This window comes from Callorhinus ursinus, unplaced genomic scaffold (assembly GCF_003265705.2).
Source record: "Callorhinus ursinus isolate GAN/ISIS: 27379988/994484 unplaced genomic scaffold, GSC_fseal_2.0 scaffold3, whole genome shotgun sequence".
Classification (NCBI taxonomy): domain Eukaryota; kingdom Metazoa; phylum Chordata; class Mammalia; order Carnivora; family Otariidae; genus Callorhinus; species Callorhinus ursinus.
The window spans coordinates 40,328,178-40,342,211 of record NW_027397065.1 but is presented as its reverse complement, the minus strand read 5'-3'; the positions used below and the strand labels follow the sequence as shown (position 1 = coordinate 40,342,211).

The 14,034-nt window shown below is 37.4% G+C and overlaps 1 long non-coding RNA gene across 1 annotated transcript; it reads right to left on the bottom strand.

Moving 5' to 3' along the window:
- Nucleotides 1–463: 463 nt before the first annotated feature.
- On the bottom strand, nt 464–12,674 carry LOC141371421 (uncharacterized). Its single transcript, XR_012376371.1, has 3 exons — nt 12,596–12,674; nt 8,573–8,702; nt 464–748 (listed from the first exon to the last, which is right to left on the bottom strand). It is a non-coding gene; the product is annotated as an uncharacterized lncRNA (long non-coding RNA).
- Nucleotides 12,675–14,034: the final 1,360 nt, after the last annotated feature.

The following is a 14,034-nucleotide window of genomic DNA, read 5'->3' as shown; positions in this document are numbered from 1 at the left end:
TTTGCAAACGTTAGTCCCTGATGTTTAGACACTTGTGAGAAGAATGGTCCTATTTCTATGTTATAGATAAAGACACTAAAGCCTACAGTCATTAAGTAACATATCTAGGGTCCTTAGCTAGTAAATGCTTAGAAGTGGGGGCTAAAGGCTTCTTGGACTTCAGTTTTTATACACTATGCCATAATTCTCCCTAGACAGCTTTGAATATTATTTAAGAAAAATTAATCTAATTTATTCTTATCAGATGGCTCAAATTTAATTCAGTTGACTTAGTCACAGACAGTGTCTATAAAATTTAAATAAAGGGGTAGAATCCAGTGTAGAAGGGTCAAGAGCACCTATAATATTCAAATTTCACATTGCAAAAATAAATTATAGTAACTAATGAATTGAACAGAAACCTTTTTTTAATTTTTATTTATTTTATTTTTTTAAATTTATTTATTTGACAGAGATAGAGACAGTGAGAGCAGGAACACAAGCAGGGGGAGTAGGAGAGGGTGAGGCAGAAGCAGGCTTCCCGCCGAGCAGGGAGCCCGATGCGGGGCTCGATGCGGGGCTCGACGCGGGGCTCGACGCGGGGCTCGACGCGGGGCTCGACGCGGGGCTCGATGCGGGGCTCGATTCCAGGTTGCCGAGATCATGACACGAGCCGAAGGCAGACGCCCAATCTCTGAGCCATCCAGGAGCCAGGTACCTTTTTTTTAATTGCCCATGATTCAGATCTTACTAGGAAGGGACCACATTACTAGAGACATAATTTAACCATATGATATGTTAAAAGTTATGGCTGATATTATTGAGTACTCACTATTTGATTAATATCAAATATAAAAATATGCCCACTTCTTGCCCCATCTTACTCCTCTAGTCTTTTCCTAACCTGAAATTGTCTATTCTATGCATGGTTTGTCATCATCAACACTATTGATACTTTGGGGTGAATAATTTTTTGTTTTGGGGGCTGTCCTGTGCGTTGTAGGATGTTTAGCACCATTGCTAACCTTAACCCACCAGATGCCAGTAGCACCACCTCCCCAGTGTGACAACCAAAAACATATCCAGAATTCCCCAAATGTTTTGGGGACTGAAGGAAGAGAAGATAAAATCACTCTCAGTTGAGAACCACTTCTCTAGAGTTAATCCCTTCTGTACCAAATTCTTGTACTCAGCTCTGCCATGTTTGCAATAATCTTCCCATCTCTGTAATCACCTTTCTCTCCAGAATCTTTAAACCGTTTTATATAGATTCCTCTCATTGGCTTTAAATACACAGGTCACCTCCTTTTAAGAATACTGATTGATTAATTAATTAAAAATCAACTGTCCCCGGGGACTCTGGGTGGTTAGTCATTAAGCATCTGCCTTCGGTTCAGGTCATGATCCCAGCGTCCTGGGATTGAGCCCTGCATTGGGCTCCTTGCTCAGCAGGAAGCCTGCTTCTCCCTCGCCCGCTCCCCCTGCTTGTGTTCCCTCTCTGGTTGTCCCTCTCTCTATCAAATAAGTAAAATCTTTAAAAACAAAATCAACTGACCCCTTAGGCTTGTCTTAGGCCCTGTTCTGTCTCTCTTCTCTCTTCATAGCCAAATTTCTTAGAAGAGTGATCTATTCACGTTGTATCATTTACTCACTTTTTTTTCCAATCCATAGCTCCACCCAAAATTGGTTTCCATCAATCCCTCTCTTTCCTTGGCTTCTGTACATAATAATCTCCTGGTTTTCTTTTCTTTCTGGAAATTTCTCTCTCTTTTCCTCTCTTTCTCTTTCTCTCTCTCTCTTTGGCTTATTCTTCATTACCACACCATGAGATGGTGGAGTTTCTCAAGGCTGATTCCTAATTCACCATTTCTTTTTTACTCAAGATTCTGTGCTTCAATGATCCCAGAACTTAAACAGCTACATCTATGGTGACAGCTCATAATATTCCCAGGTCTCTCCTGGGAGCACCAACTGACTGTGTAGTTCTAACTGATTACTTGACATTTCCTTTTGGAGATCCTAGAGCATCTCAAATGCAAGATGTCCAAAATAAAACTTATGACCGTCCCATCTCTAGACCTATTTTTGTTTGTTTCTCTATACGGTAACTGGATCTTTGACTCATCTTGTTTTGCTGTTGAGAAACCTAAATGCTATTCTTGAAACCATTTTCTTTTACCTCCATATCCATTTAATCACAAAATTATGTAAATTCTGCCTCTTAAATATCTCTCAATTCTATCTCCCTGTTCCATATTCATCAATTCTGGCCTAGTACGTACAACTTTTTCTCACACTCGGAGTTATGACCATAGTCTCCCATTAATTCTACTAGAATCTTCTCTGGCCTGCTCCAGGTAGAGTGATGTATTTAAAACAGAAGTCACTGATCTCACTGTTCTCTATACCTTTAAAAACTTTAAAAGGCTCCCCAATGCCATGCAAAGCACACATTATTTAAAGTTTATACTACAAGCAAATCACTGTACAAAGCACTGTAGCTAACTCATCAAGCTAAACAGAAGCGAAATCTACAAAAATGACCTCAAAACAGCAACCAAAATGTAAAACCTTCATTATGAACCACATACTCTTCTAAGTACTTTACACACATTGAGTAATTGCATCTTCACAACAGTCCTAAGAGGTAAATATTATTTTCATGTCCATTCATAGATGAAAATACTGAGTCACAAAGAGTCAGAAGCAATCTGAAAAGATCACACAACGATGAAGGGTCAGAGGCAGGATTATAGTCCAGACACTCTGGTTCTAGGTTCACAGCCTAGACAACCACACTATTCTCTATCTTGATAATATAAGAATTTTAACTACTTCAAAAACCAAGATTTTTATTTAACTGAGCTTTTCTTAGGACTTTTACAGTGATAACTAGTATAAACATTGGAAGAAAAAATGGTATTCAATTTCTACCATTTAAGAAATATTTAATATTTTTAATCAAATGTGTATTACAATAATGCCCCTTCTGAAGTGCTTGGACAGAAGAGGAAATAGGCTCACCCAGGTAACTATGAAACAGAATGCATCTAGAAAGAGTGGAAGAGCCATGCTAAAGGCAGAAAATGCTCTCAAGGCATTAACAGGATCAAATGCAATACAGCTTTGAAAGGAGAAGGAATTAATTGGAAGTGAAAGGAAAATTCACAAAGGTATACTTTTGCTACAAACAACCATCAACAACAACACAAGCAGTGCTGATATTTATTGAGCATTTATTATAAGCAAAAAAAAATGAGTGGAGCCCTTTATGTGCAGTAATTCATTTGCTTCTTATAGTAACTCTATTTGCAATAAATATTATCTGTAATTCACAGTTGAATCAATTGAAACTCAGACCACAGAGCAAGAAAACCAGGCTGGAATTTGGATCCAACTTAGTCGAGCTCTATTAAAAATTTTTTTTAGAAATTTTAAATCCACTACTCATAGAAATGAAGTAAAATAAATAAATAAAGCATACTTATGCAAATATAGGTCAGACCTTTCCAGGTCCTAGTCAGTGATGAGACTGCCTTGCCAAGAAACGACTGAGAAACACAAGAGAAAACATTCAGAGGATAAAGAAAAAGATGCTGGGTTTACTTATATAGCTGCCCTTTTTGCCTGCTCTGCTCTTCACCTCTGCTTTGCTGTGAGAATTTGGTAATTGGTTTTTAAAGCAAAAAGTTCTTCTCTAGCAAAAGGCTTTTACCCCAGCCTTTAGGTAGATTAATTTTTTAAGCCTTCACAGCTTATTCTTCAAACACTGCTCTCTGGCACTGCCTGAGGAAGGCAATCACTGAAGGCCCTCAACACACAGCCAGTACTGAAGAGTGTAATTGGATGAACAACAACAACAACAAAAAGAAAAAAAAAATGGTTAAATTCAAATAAAAGCTGAATTTGAAGTTGGTCTTTGTTCTTCTTAACCTCTGGAGAACTTGCCTGAAAATAACTTATTTCAGCATGTATTCAAAATGCCTGAATCAGAGACCACCCTTCTGATGTGCACAAGGTAGAAGAGATTGAATGTTGTCTGAAGAGCCCTTTGAAGTGACAGTTTCTACACAAGTCTTCTTGTGGAATTCCTCTCAGGATCTCCCTGACCATAAGCTTCTCTCTCAGAGACATCTGCAGTGGTAAGATAACTTTCACACATATGAAACATTAAATTCCCCAAACCAAAAGGAATTTAGAAAGAACAAAATTATCTGGTTGTGAAGAAAAATACGTTGCATAATATTAGGGGACATGTGTAAAAAGAACTCTCTTTTCCTTCAGATGAATCTTCTACAAAGCATTTCTCAGACTCCGTGATTAGGCATACAACAAGACTTCTATAAATATTTTTTCATTATGCAATGGAACATAATATGAATAATAAGAGCTTGACCAAAATTTTTTCTGCCCTTTGTAGCAGAAAACAGTCTGACTTATGTATACAGGCCACAGTTCACACTCATTTCTAAATGCATGCCATAGAAGAAATTAAGATGGTTTCTTGGTAGCTTGCAAGAGCATCAAAAGCGCCTGAACATGTTCTATAGAAGGTAACAAGGAATTACGTTCCACTATTACTATTACAAAATAGGACACATTTTATTGATAGTAGAAATTTTTAGTTAGGCTAAAATACTCTAAAAATAGGAGCACCTGGGGGGCTCAGTCAGTTAAGCATCTTACTCTTGGCTTCGGCTCAGGTCATAATTTCAGGGTCTTGAGATCAAGCCCCGTGCCAGCCCTGCTTCTAACCCTGCAATGGCTCTGTGATCAGCAAAGATTTTATCTCTCCCTCTGCTCCTCCCCCTGCTCATGCTCTCTCTCTGTGTCTCTCTCTCTCTCTCCAAAATAGAATAAATAAATAAAATATTTAAAAAGTACTCTAAAAATTGAGGCACATGGGTCAAGGTTCTGCCTTCGGCTCAGGTCATGATCCCAGGGTTCTGGGATCAAGCACCATGTTGGGATCTCTGCTCAGTGGGGAGTCTGCTTCCTTCTCTGCCTGTGGCTCTCCCTCTCTCTCTGTAAATATTTAAAATATTTTCAAAATAAAAATAAAAAATACTCTAAAAATAAATCCACAACTCTAATGTCTCAAAAACCATAGTTGCTTATTTCTTTCTCAGTGCAGAGCAGGTAATGTCGGCCAATAGCTCTTATCTGCACAGTGAAATGGGGTCCATATTTCTTCCATTCTGCCATCCCTACAACCTAGTCAGTGCCTAGACCCCACCAGATGAAGGGAATAAAAAGGACACCCACTTTTTTTTTTTAAAGATTTTATTTATTTATTTGAGAGAGAGAAAGAACGAGAGATAGAAAGCACGAGAGGGAAGAGGGTCAGAGGGAGAAGCAGACTCCCCGCTGAGCAGGAAGCCCGATGCGGGACTCGATCCCGGGACTCCAGGATCATGACCTGAGCCGAAGGCAGTCGCTTAACCAACTGAGCCACCCAGGCGCCCAAGGACACCCACTTTCTAAAGGCCATAACCCAGAAAAGTCACACAACAATTCCACTCCCATTTCATTAGTGAAAACTAGATGCATGACCCCATAGAGATGCCAAAGGGGCTGGGAACTATAGTCTCTGTCTGGGCAGCCACAATTCAACTACACTTCTGCTGGCACAAGAAAGGAAAAAGGGTTTTGATGGCAGCTTAGTCATCCCCATCACAAATCAACAAGAGTGCAAACAAGTTCAGCTTGACTGACAACAGAATTTCAAAGGCAGAAAGCTAAAAATTTAGGTTCCAAGGACCAATCATTCAAAATCAATGTAAAAATATCAGAAAAATAGCAAACACAATTTTAAAGTAGAAAGGATCAAAATGTTGGTATGGTATTATAGAGAACTAAAAATTCAATCCTGGATCCATGGTCAATAGTTACGCTATTTTATGCTGTTCCGTTTCACAGAAGAAACAGTATGTAACAGGAAAGTCAGACAGACCTGGTTTATTTAAAGTCTCTGTGTGGGGCACCTGGGTGGCTCAGTCATTAAGCGTCTGCCTTCGGCTCAGGTCATGATCCCAGGGTCCTGGGATCGAGCCCCGCATCGGGCTCCCTGCTCGGCGGGAAGCCTGCTTCTCCCTCTCCCACTCCCCCTGTTTGTGTTCCCTCTCTCGCTGTGTCTCTCTCTGTCAAATAAATAAATAAAATCTTAAAAAAATAAAAAATAAAAAAAAAATAAAGTTTCTGCGTATTTCCAGCTGTATAACTTGGGAGAGTCAGTTAAGTTTTCTGATTCTGTTTCCTGTTCTGTAAAATGGAGTTAATACTATCTGTTTACATGACTTTCTGTAACTTATTAATATATAAAAAGAACTTAGCAGAGTTTATGGTAAAAATGAATGTTTAATAAGGCAGCCATTACCATTATTATTTTTTTTACATAAGTTTAAATTTAGAGGTTACCATAACATACTCAAAACCAAGTTCATTACCTTCTACTGCAACTCAGTTCAAGTCCGTTGCCCAAGAGATGCTTCTATTTTTGGAAAAACAACTGTACCTGGATTCAAACCTTTGTAGCCAGCTTTGATTTCCTCTTATCTCTTTATCCAAATTCCAGATGTATAAATAGCCATCATGTGCCTATCCAATCTTCCTAATTCACATTTCTATAATGTTTTTTTGGAGCTCCCTAAACTTTCCTGCTGTGAGCCTTTTTATCCACCAGGGGCAGGACAACTTGAAAGTAAGAGAAAAATAGTTCCATTATGTACTAGTCCACCCTAGCCCAATCAAAATTTTTAAATCACGTGATTTTGCTAGATGTGTGGATTTTAAATCAAAGCTTAATTCAAACTGTGGTCTCAGAATTAAACAAATCACAATAGAAGTTCCAAAACACAAGATATTAACTGGTTATGCATTTTAAAATGACTGCCATTTAAAAGCAAGTACATAAAATCATTTTACATCTTAGCTTGCACACAGACAGATAAAAAGGTCACTTATACTACCCATCATAAAGGTAACTCTTGCCGTATTCAAACACCATAAATCTTATTTCCAAGCACCTATAGCATTTCTTTCATCATTGAACCATCTGATTTCTTCAGCAGATCTGACATGCGCTTCTATCACCTTTTTCTGATTATTCGTCCAAATCAGGCACTTCTCACATGAGTTATCATCATCACCTAATTTGTCTCCATGTTCCCTGGATTTCCTAGGCATGTTGATTTATTTTTTTCAATTGGACCTCCATTTTACCCATGAAGTGTGGAAAACTTTTAATAGGTATAACAGACAGGAAAAAGAGTGGGCTTTAGAATCTGATCGACCTTTTACTCTTGATCCTTCAAATTATTCCCTGCATTACTTTGGATATGTTGCTTAACTTTGAGATTTACTTTCCTTATCCTTAAAATGGGGATATAATATCATGCCCTTCAAATTACTATGGAGTTTAGCTAAGCTACATTTTAAGTTCCCTGAAGTCAAATCCCTAGCCCTGATCTTTCAGTTACTCACTGTTATATTCCCAGTGCCGAACACAGTGCCCTATACATGATAGGTGGTCAGTAAAATATTATTCCTAATAAAATGTTATAAAAAACCTAGATAGAAGTAAACACTAATACGCCACAAATAATTGATTTTATTAAAAAAGGTCACATAAGCAATGAACAAATAATAAATTCCTCAAGCTAAAAACCAACCCTCAGCTCGTCAGTAACCTTTAAAGAAAACAAAAAACTCCACAGGTGCTGAATTTAGTGTTAGCATATGACTAGATATGTATCTAGGGCTAGATGCCCTGAGATACAGAAAACCCTAAATGTCCTAAGGAAAATACCTTCAGGAATAGGGAAGGAGAAAAAGTAAAATTTGATCTCTCTGTTCAAAGTCAGAAAAATAAAGTGAATCTCTAGTATCTCCAGTTTGCTGGTATAGAAGTTGGTAACAATTTGTCTCCAAATGAATAACCAAAAGTATCAGATCCTCTTAACCACGCTTCTGTTGCAAAACGGGCTTTACAGATAGCTTCTTTTTGATTGTGTGGCCATTATACTAGAAGTAGGACAATATTAATAAAATCCTCCTTAACTACATATGCATTGAGATCATCAAAATGTGGTAAAAGCCTGACAGCACCATCTGCTTATTTTTACTGATCCCTGAACTAACTTGTTCTAGTCACATAGAACAAGTTATTTAATAAGCATCTCATTGTTTAAAACATAAATTGGTCTTTTTTTTTTTTTAACCTCAGTTCTGTTCTTCAGAACTGCATGCTTCTGTAAAACAATAAGGTATACTTTAATTTTTACTGCATGACATGACACATTCAGCTCCAGTGACCTGTATTGAATCACTCAAATTATAAACAGCGGTTCCAAGGCATAAATGCAAACTAGGTCTGGTCACATTTTTGTATTTTAAAACACAAGTGGAAAATGGCAATTGGAACAACCACTGTTCTGTGTCTTGTGGAGCTTTGTTTTCAGTCAATACCACAAAGTGAGTCACATATTCAGCATGGCTCTTCTTAAACCAACTGATCAATAGCTTACCATAAAGACATACCATAGTGATGCTAGAGTCAGTAAGTTGTATATCATAATTTCCCATTTTTTGGTACCTTTCTGGCGCTTTCTAGTTCCTTTTCAGAGAGGTGACTTTAATATGCATCAAAGAGGGCAGCCCTGCAGTTCTGTTCCCTCTTGAGTCTGTGCTCACCAGAATATCAAACTGAACAGCAGAAACCAGAACTGAAAAAAGTAGAAGAAACATGTCTGAGAAAAAGCAAAAGACAGACTTGTTTGGGTTAATTTTCCTCCCTCCAGCTGTGATCCTTTGTAACACTAGAAAAAGGGACAAGTATCATCGAAGCACATTTATATGGTGTAGGACTTTGGAATGGACATATTCTGCCAGACAGGCCTGGTAAGGCAAACCCCTGTGGTGCCAAATCACAATGCTCAAATTCACAGAAGCAGCCCAGGTTCTAGAATATTGTAGCAATGGTCCCACACCCTTTAGTGGCGCAAAGAACAGTAGCTTGGAAATCATTAAGGGAGGCATCAAAAATGAGTAGAAATGGAATTTCATTTATAGACATAACATCAGTCATTTAGAAAAAAATCTTGCTAGCGTAACCCAGATGTTTCAAAACCTCTGGCCTTCGGAAGTCCCATTTGTAATATCCAGATAAGGTGGATCCATTCCATGCACAGTGGGGAAACATCTAATATTTTCATGGTCTCCCAAGAGGCTTATATTCCTCTTGATTCATTTATAATATAGTTTAATTTGTAACTACTACTCTCATCTTTTCTTACTGTTTGTCTTTTATGACTTTTTCCTTATTCAAGGATAGAATGGGCAGTGTAGCACATGGAAAAGGGGAGAAGATTAAGGTTCTGCTCTGCTCTGTGACATATTAACATACTCACATGATTAAAAGTGAATTAAAATTGATAAGGGTTTTAATGTCCTGACAGGAAATTCCTCATAGTTGGGTATTATTAGCTGTATATTAGGATTTCTGAGTTATAAGTTTTATTAGCAATTGCCTTTGATCAAACAAAAAAATGCAGCTTTATTGCAATTTTTTAATTTGTTTAATGAGTTTACTTGAGACGTTGTGTATACAGCTTTCCAAGGGCATCAAAAGAAAGATCAAAGTGCATATTTAAGAACTTTATCAATCTTTTTACCCTTAGCAATTAGCTTGTCCCATTTTAGAAATGTAGAGACTAATGACCAGACATGTTACGTATCTAGCTCAAAATCCCAGATGGAAGTGAGGGCAAGTTTTAAAAACATGCTCTCCTAATTGGTAAATTGTTTCCTTGCCGGGCAGATGGCCCTAGCTTTCTGCACCAAGTTCCTTGATCTCTACCTTCCTTCCAGAATTTAAGTTTCACTGAACCCATCAAGTATTTCAGATTCTTCTTTAGAGCACTGATTCTCAATCAGATTAAAGCCAGCAATGGGACTAATACAAAAGTCACTTCAGAGGATTATCTTCTCATAATGTTTGGGCAAAATTGAGTGACATCTTGACTCTCAGCCATATGACTTTTTTATATAGAGCCTTAGAAAATTAAATTCATGTGAGAATACTACAGGGAGAGGTTGCTATAAAAATAATAGGTTTTCATAATGAGGATCGTTGTTACACCAAAATACTCAGAGGCTTCATTCTTCTACTGTTCCAGGGGTAAAAAATGCCTGGAAGTTTCTAGGTGGAAAGAGAAGACAGGCTTTGGATTTTTTGTTATTATTAGTATCATTATTGTTGCTTTAATACTTTCAATGAAATAAAGCTGAGTGATGTTTTCAAAGAGCTTAATCTGAATGGCAAAAGGTATTTAAAAAAGTTACATTACCTATATATATATCTCCAGTTTAGAAATCAATCTTCTGATCAATCTTCCCTTCAGAAATTTTCAGTGTAAATGAACAGCAGCTTTGAGTTTATTAGGTATGTACTGTGTTATATTTGGTTCAATTAATGTTACTATTAGTTACCTTTTTTTTCTTTTTTGCACATTTGCTGTATGCTCAATTATGGGCTAAGCACTTTAAAGCAATTATCTTTAATTCCTACAGCAATTTTTTGAGGGATAAGCTTAATAAATATTTGTTAGGACAAATAAATGTAGTAGTCTCCAAGAGATATAGTTTTTGTCTGCCTAGAATGCCTCCTCCTTTCTTGTAGTTCTTTTGTAGTATCCTTTTCACACCTTGTGAGGTCCTCTGGGTGTTTTCAGTTGCCTTACTGTACCCTTCTCCAACCAAAGGGAAGGAAGCACAAAACCTAGGCTGGCCATTGAGAATATTATCATCTGCCTGACCATAGTAATAACCCAAGCAGAATCAACCAGATAATTGCCTTTGAGAGCAACAAGTCCTCTGAGCTCTCTATTATGGGGATACAAATCTGGACATGAAAGAGACCTTCTTGCCTCATTAGGGACAATATGAGAATGTAGCTGAGCAGAGAACAACAAAGTCAAGAGGTAAAAAGAGAAACACTGTTCTGGCAACATCTGTTGAACTTTTGCAATGAACTGTACCTAAAGCCAAACTATCCTTGGATTTCCGTTACATGGCCAATCAATCCCTCTTTCTGGTCACTGTAGTTAGATTTGGATTTCTTTCACTTGTAGCCAAAAAAGGCCAGACCAAACTTTATGAATGAATCCTATTTTACAGATGAGAAAATTGAGACTCAGAGAGGCCAAATAAATTTCTCAAGGTCACCAAAATAATTGGTGAAGCCAAGGTTATAAAACTAGGGTCTCTAGACTCGATAGAGTCATGTGCTAGACATTGGAATGAAAGCCCGTTTGCTGCACTTGAAGACGTCATATTCTTAGAGGCTTTGTTCTTCTTGTTGGCCACACTTTGTCAGTTGTGCTCTCAGGCTCAGTACTCCTTACTACCCATGCAGGATAGTTCTGAGACCGTGGATGAGAGCAGCAGACTGAAACTACTGGTATATCCACTATCCAATCTTGAGCACTGCATTAAACAATGAGTGGAAGAAAGAAATGAGATGATGAAGAAAAAAGAAAAACCCTGCCCTCAAGCAGCAGTGAATTAAAGATAATGTAGAGAGACACATGAATAAGTAATTACAATATAATGTGATAAGTACTGTATTGGAGTTGTTTATGCACAGTGAGCTATAAAAGCAAGAGAAAAGTGTGAAAAGCTATCAAGGGAATGTGAGAAAACTTCCCAGAGGGATAAGACTTAAACAGAGAATTAAAAGAGGAATAGAGACTTGCTCTTTATAGAAAGTAGAAAGAAAATTCCTGACCAAGATCATATTTTCAGAGTCAGAGTCAGATATAGTCAGAAAATGGATTTTGATAAGCATCAAATCCATGAATCTAACTTCATTAGTGCTGCTCTTCCATTTCTCTTTAAACTGAATAAATCAGTCCTTTAATTCCAGTGGTTTGGTTATTCTTCCAGGATGTTTTCAGGTAAATCTATTTTACTCAATTCAATAAATATTTATTGAGCACTTTTTATATGCCAGGCTCAATGCCAGGGAATACAAAGATGTGTGTGGGCAGATGTAGGGCACAAGCAGGAGGAGTTACTGGGGAACAGAGTCGGGTGATGGAGCATGCACTCATAATAGTCTGATTCTTCAAGGATTTTATCCAGAGAGGGAGACATACAAATGGATAATCTCCACACAAGGAGATAAGTACCCATTTTTTGCTGTAAAACTTCAAAGAAAGTGCTCAGAAGAAGCTGCCTGGAGGTTAGGACATCTGACCTGAATCTTAAAGGGAGGGTTAGAATGAGACTGATTGAAAAAAAGGATGACAATGGCCTTCCAGGCTGAAAAAAATAACCTGAGCAAAAGCATGAAGAGTGAAACTATACAAAGTATGCCAAAAAAACCTCAAAATAATGGGGTGTTATTTCAGCAGAAAGTATACAGCAGAAAGTGGCTGGAGAGGTAGAGACCAGGTTATGGAAGGATAAAAGATCTAAAAGTTCATTCCATAGGCCATGAGGAACCACCAACATGTTTTAAGCAGAAGTCTGACACAGGTTTCATCTAGCTAAAATCAAAGCGTCCACAGTGCTATGGTCCTTTCTGCAGGCTAGAAGGGAGAATCTGTTCCCTTACCATTTGCAGCTTTCAGAGGCCGCCCAAGTTACGTGGCCCATGGCCTTCTTCAGACCCAGCAACACTTCATCTCTCTGACTCTTCTTTTTTTTTCTAATTTTTTATTGTGATGTTAATCACCATACATTATGTCATTAGTTTTTGATGTAGTGTTCCATGATTCATTGTTTGCGTACAACACCCAGTGCTCCATGCAGAACGTGCCCTTTTTAATACTCATCAGCAGGCTAACCCATCCCCCACCCCCTCCCCTCTAGAACCTTCCGTTTGTTTCTCAGAGTCCATTGTCTCTCTGATTCTTCTTAACAGTCACCTCTCCCTCTGACTGTAGCAGCAAAATGTTTTCCAGTTGTAAGGACTCATCATTAGATTGAGCTCATCCAGATAATTCAGGATATTCTCCCTATCTTGAGGTCCCTACCTTAATCCTATCTGTGAAGTCCCTTTGCCATATAAATCAGCATATTCACACTTTCTGAGAATTAGGAAGTGACTGTTTTTGTTTGTTTGTTTTTGTGGTGAGGGAACATTTTTCTGACTGCTAAGGCGTGTACCTGATTCTTTTGGATGCTCAAACACCTTACAGAGAGTAGACAAAATTATAAATATTACAAAATTACAAATACAAATATAAGGAAACTTAACGCCATACTTAGACAAGTGTATCGTAAAAATAACACCAAAGTTTAAGAAAGTTGTCTTTATTTTAAACTAGTTTTGTGTGATTCTAAAATAACAGGCATAATTTGAGATCCCCATAAGGTATCAGAAAAATTATTGTGAATCGCTTTGATAGAGGAGGTTAGACTTTTAAAGTCCCACTTAGTTCATATTATATAACCCATTGTTCTGTCCATTGCCATATTGATTCAGTAAGTTAGAATTATTTAAAAGTAGATGCATTCCTTATTAACATAATACTATAATTAGCAGGACCATACAGAGGTTTTATCTCCTAGAAATAAGGGATTGAGTCTCCGTAGTTAGCGGTCCTTTTTGAGAAATTTGCTTAATTTATTTTCCAGAGACTGGCTGTACAACTTTTTCTACTTGATAATTGTGTAGCATCCCATACAAAAGAGTTCCCAGATTTCAAGGACTACTTGTCTTACTTTATAACTCCCTGTGTTTATTTTTCATTGCTATACAGATAGAAGTAAAATATTTTTATAATATATAAGTACCCAATGAATATAATAATTTTAAAACATATCTGTATGTATAAACAAACATACATATATCTGTATTAACAAACATATGCACATATACATATGTATATGCTATACATATGTGTGTGTGTATCTCCCTACTTATGAAAATCAATTCAAAACAAGGGGCTATTTAAAATATTTAACAACTGGTTGAGTTCAAGCACCAATTCATCAAAACAGATGTCAGCCCAAAAAGAAGGCAGAACAGCTATAAAGAACCAATGATTC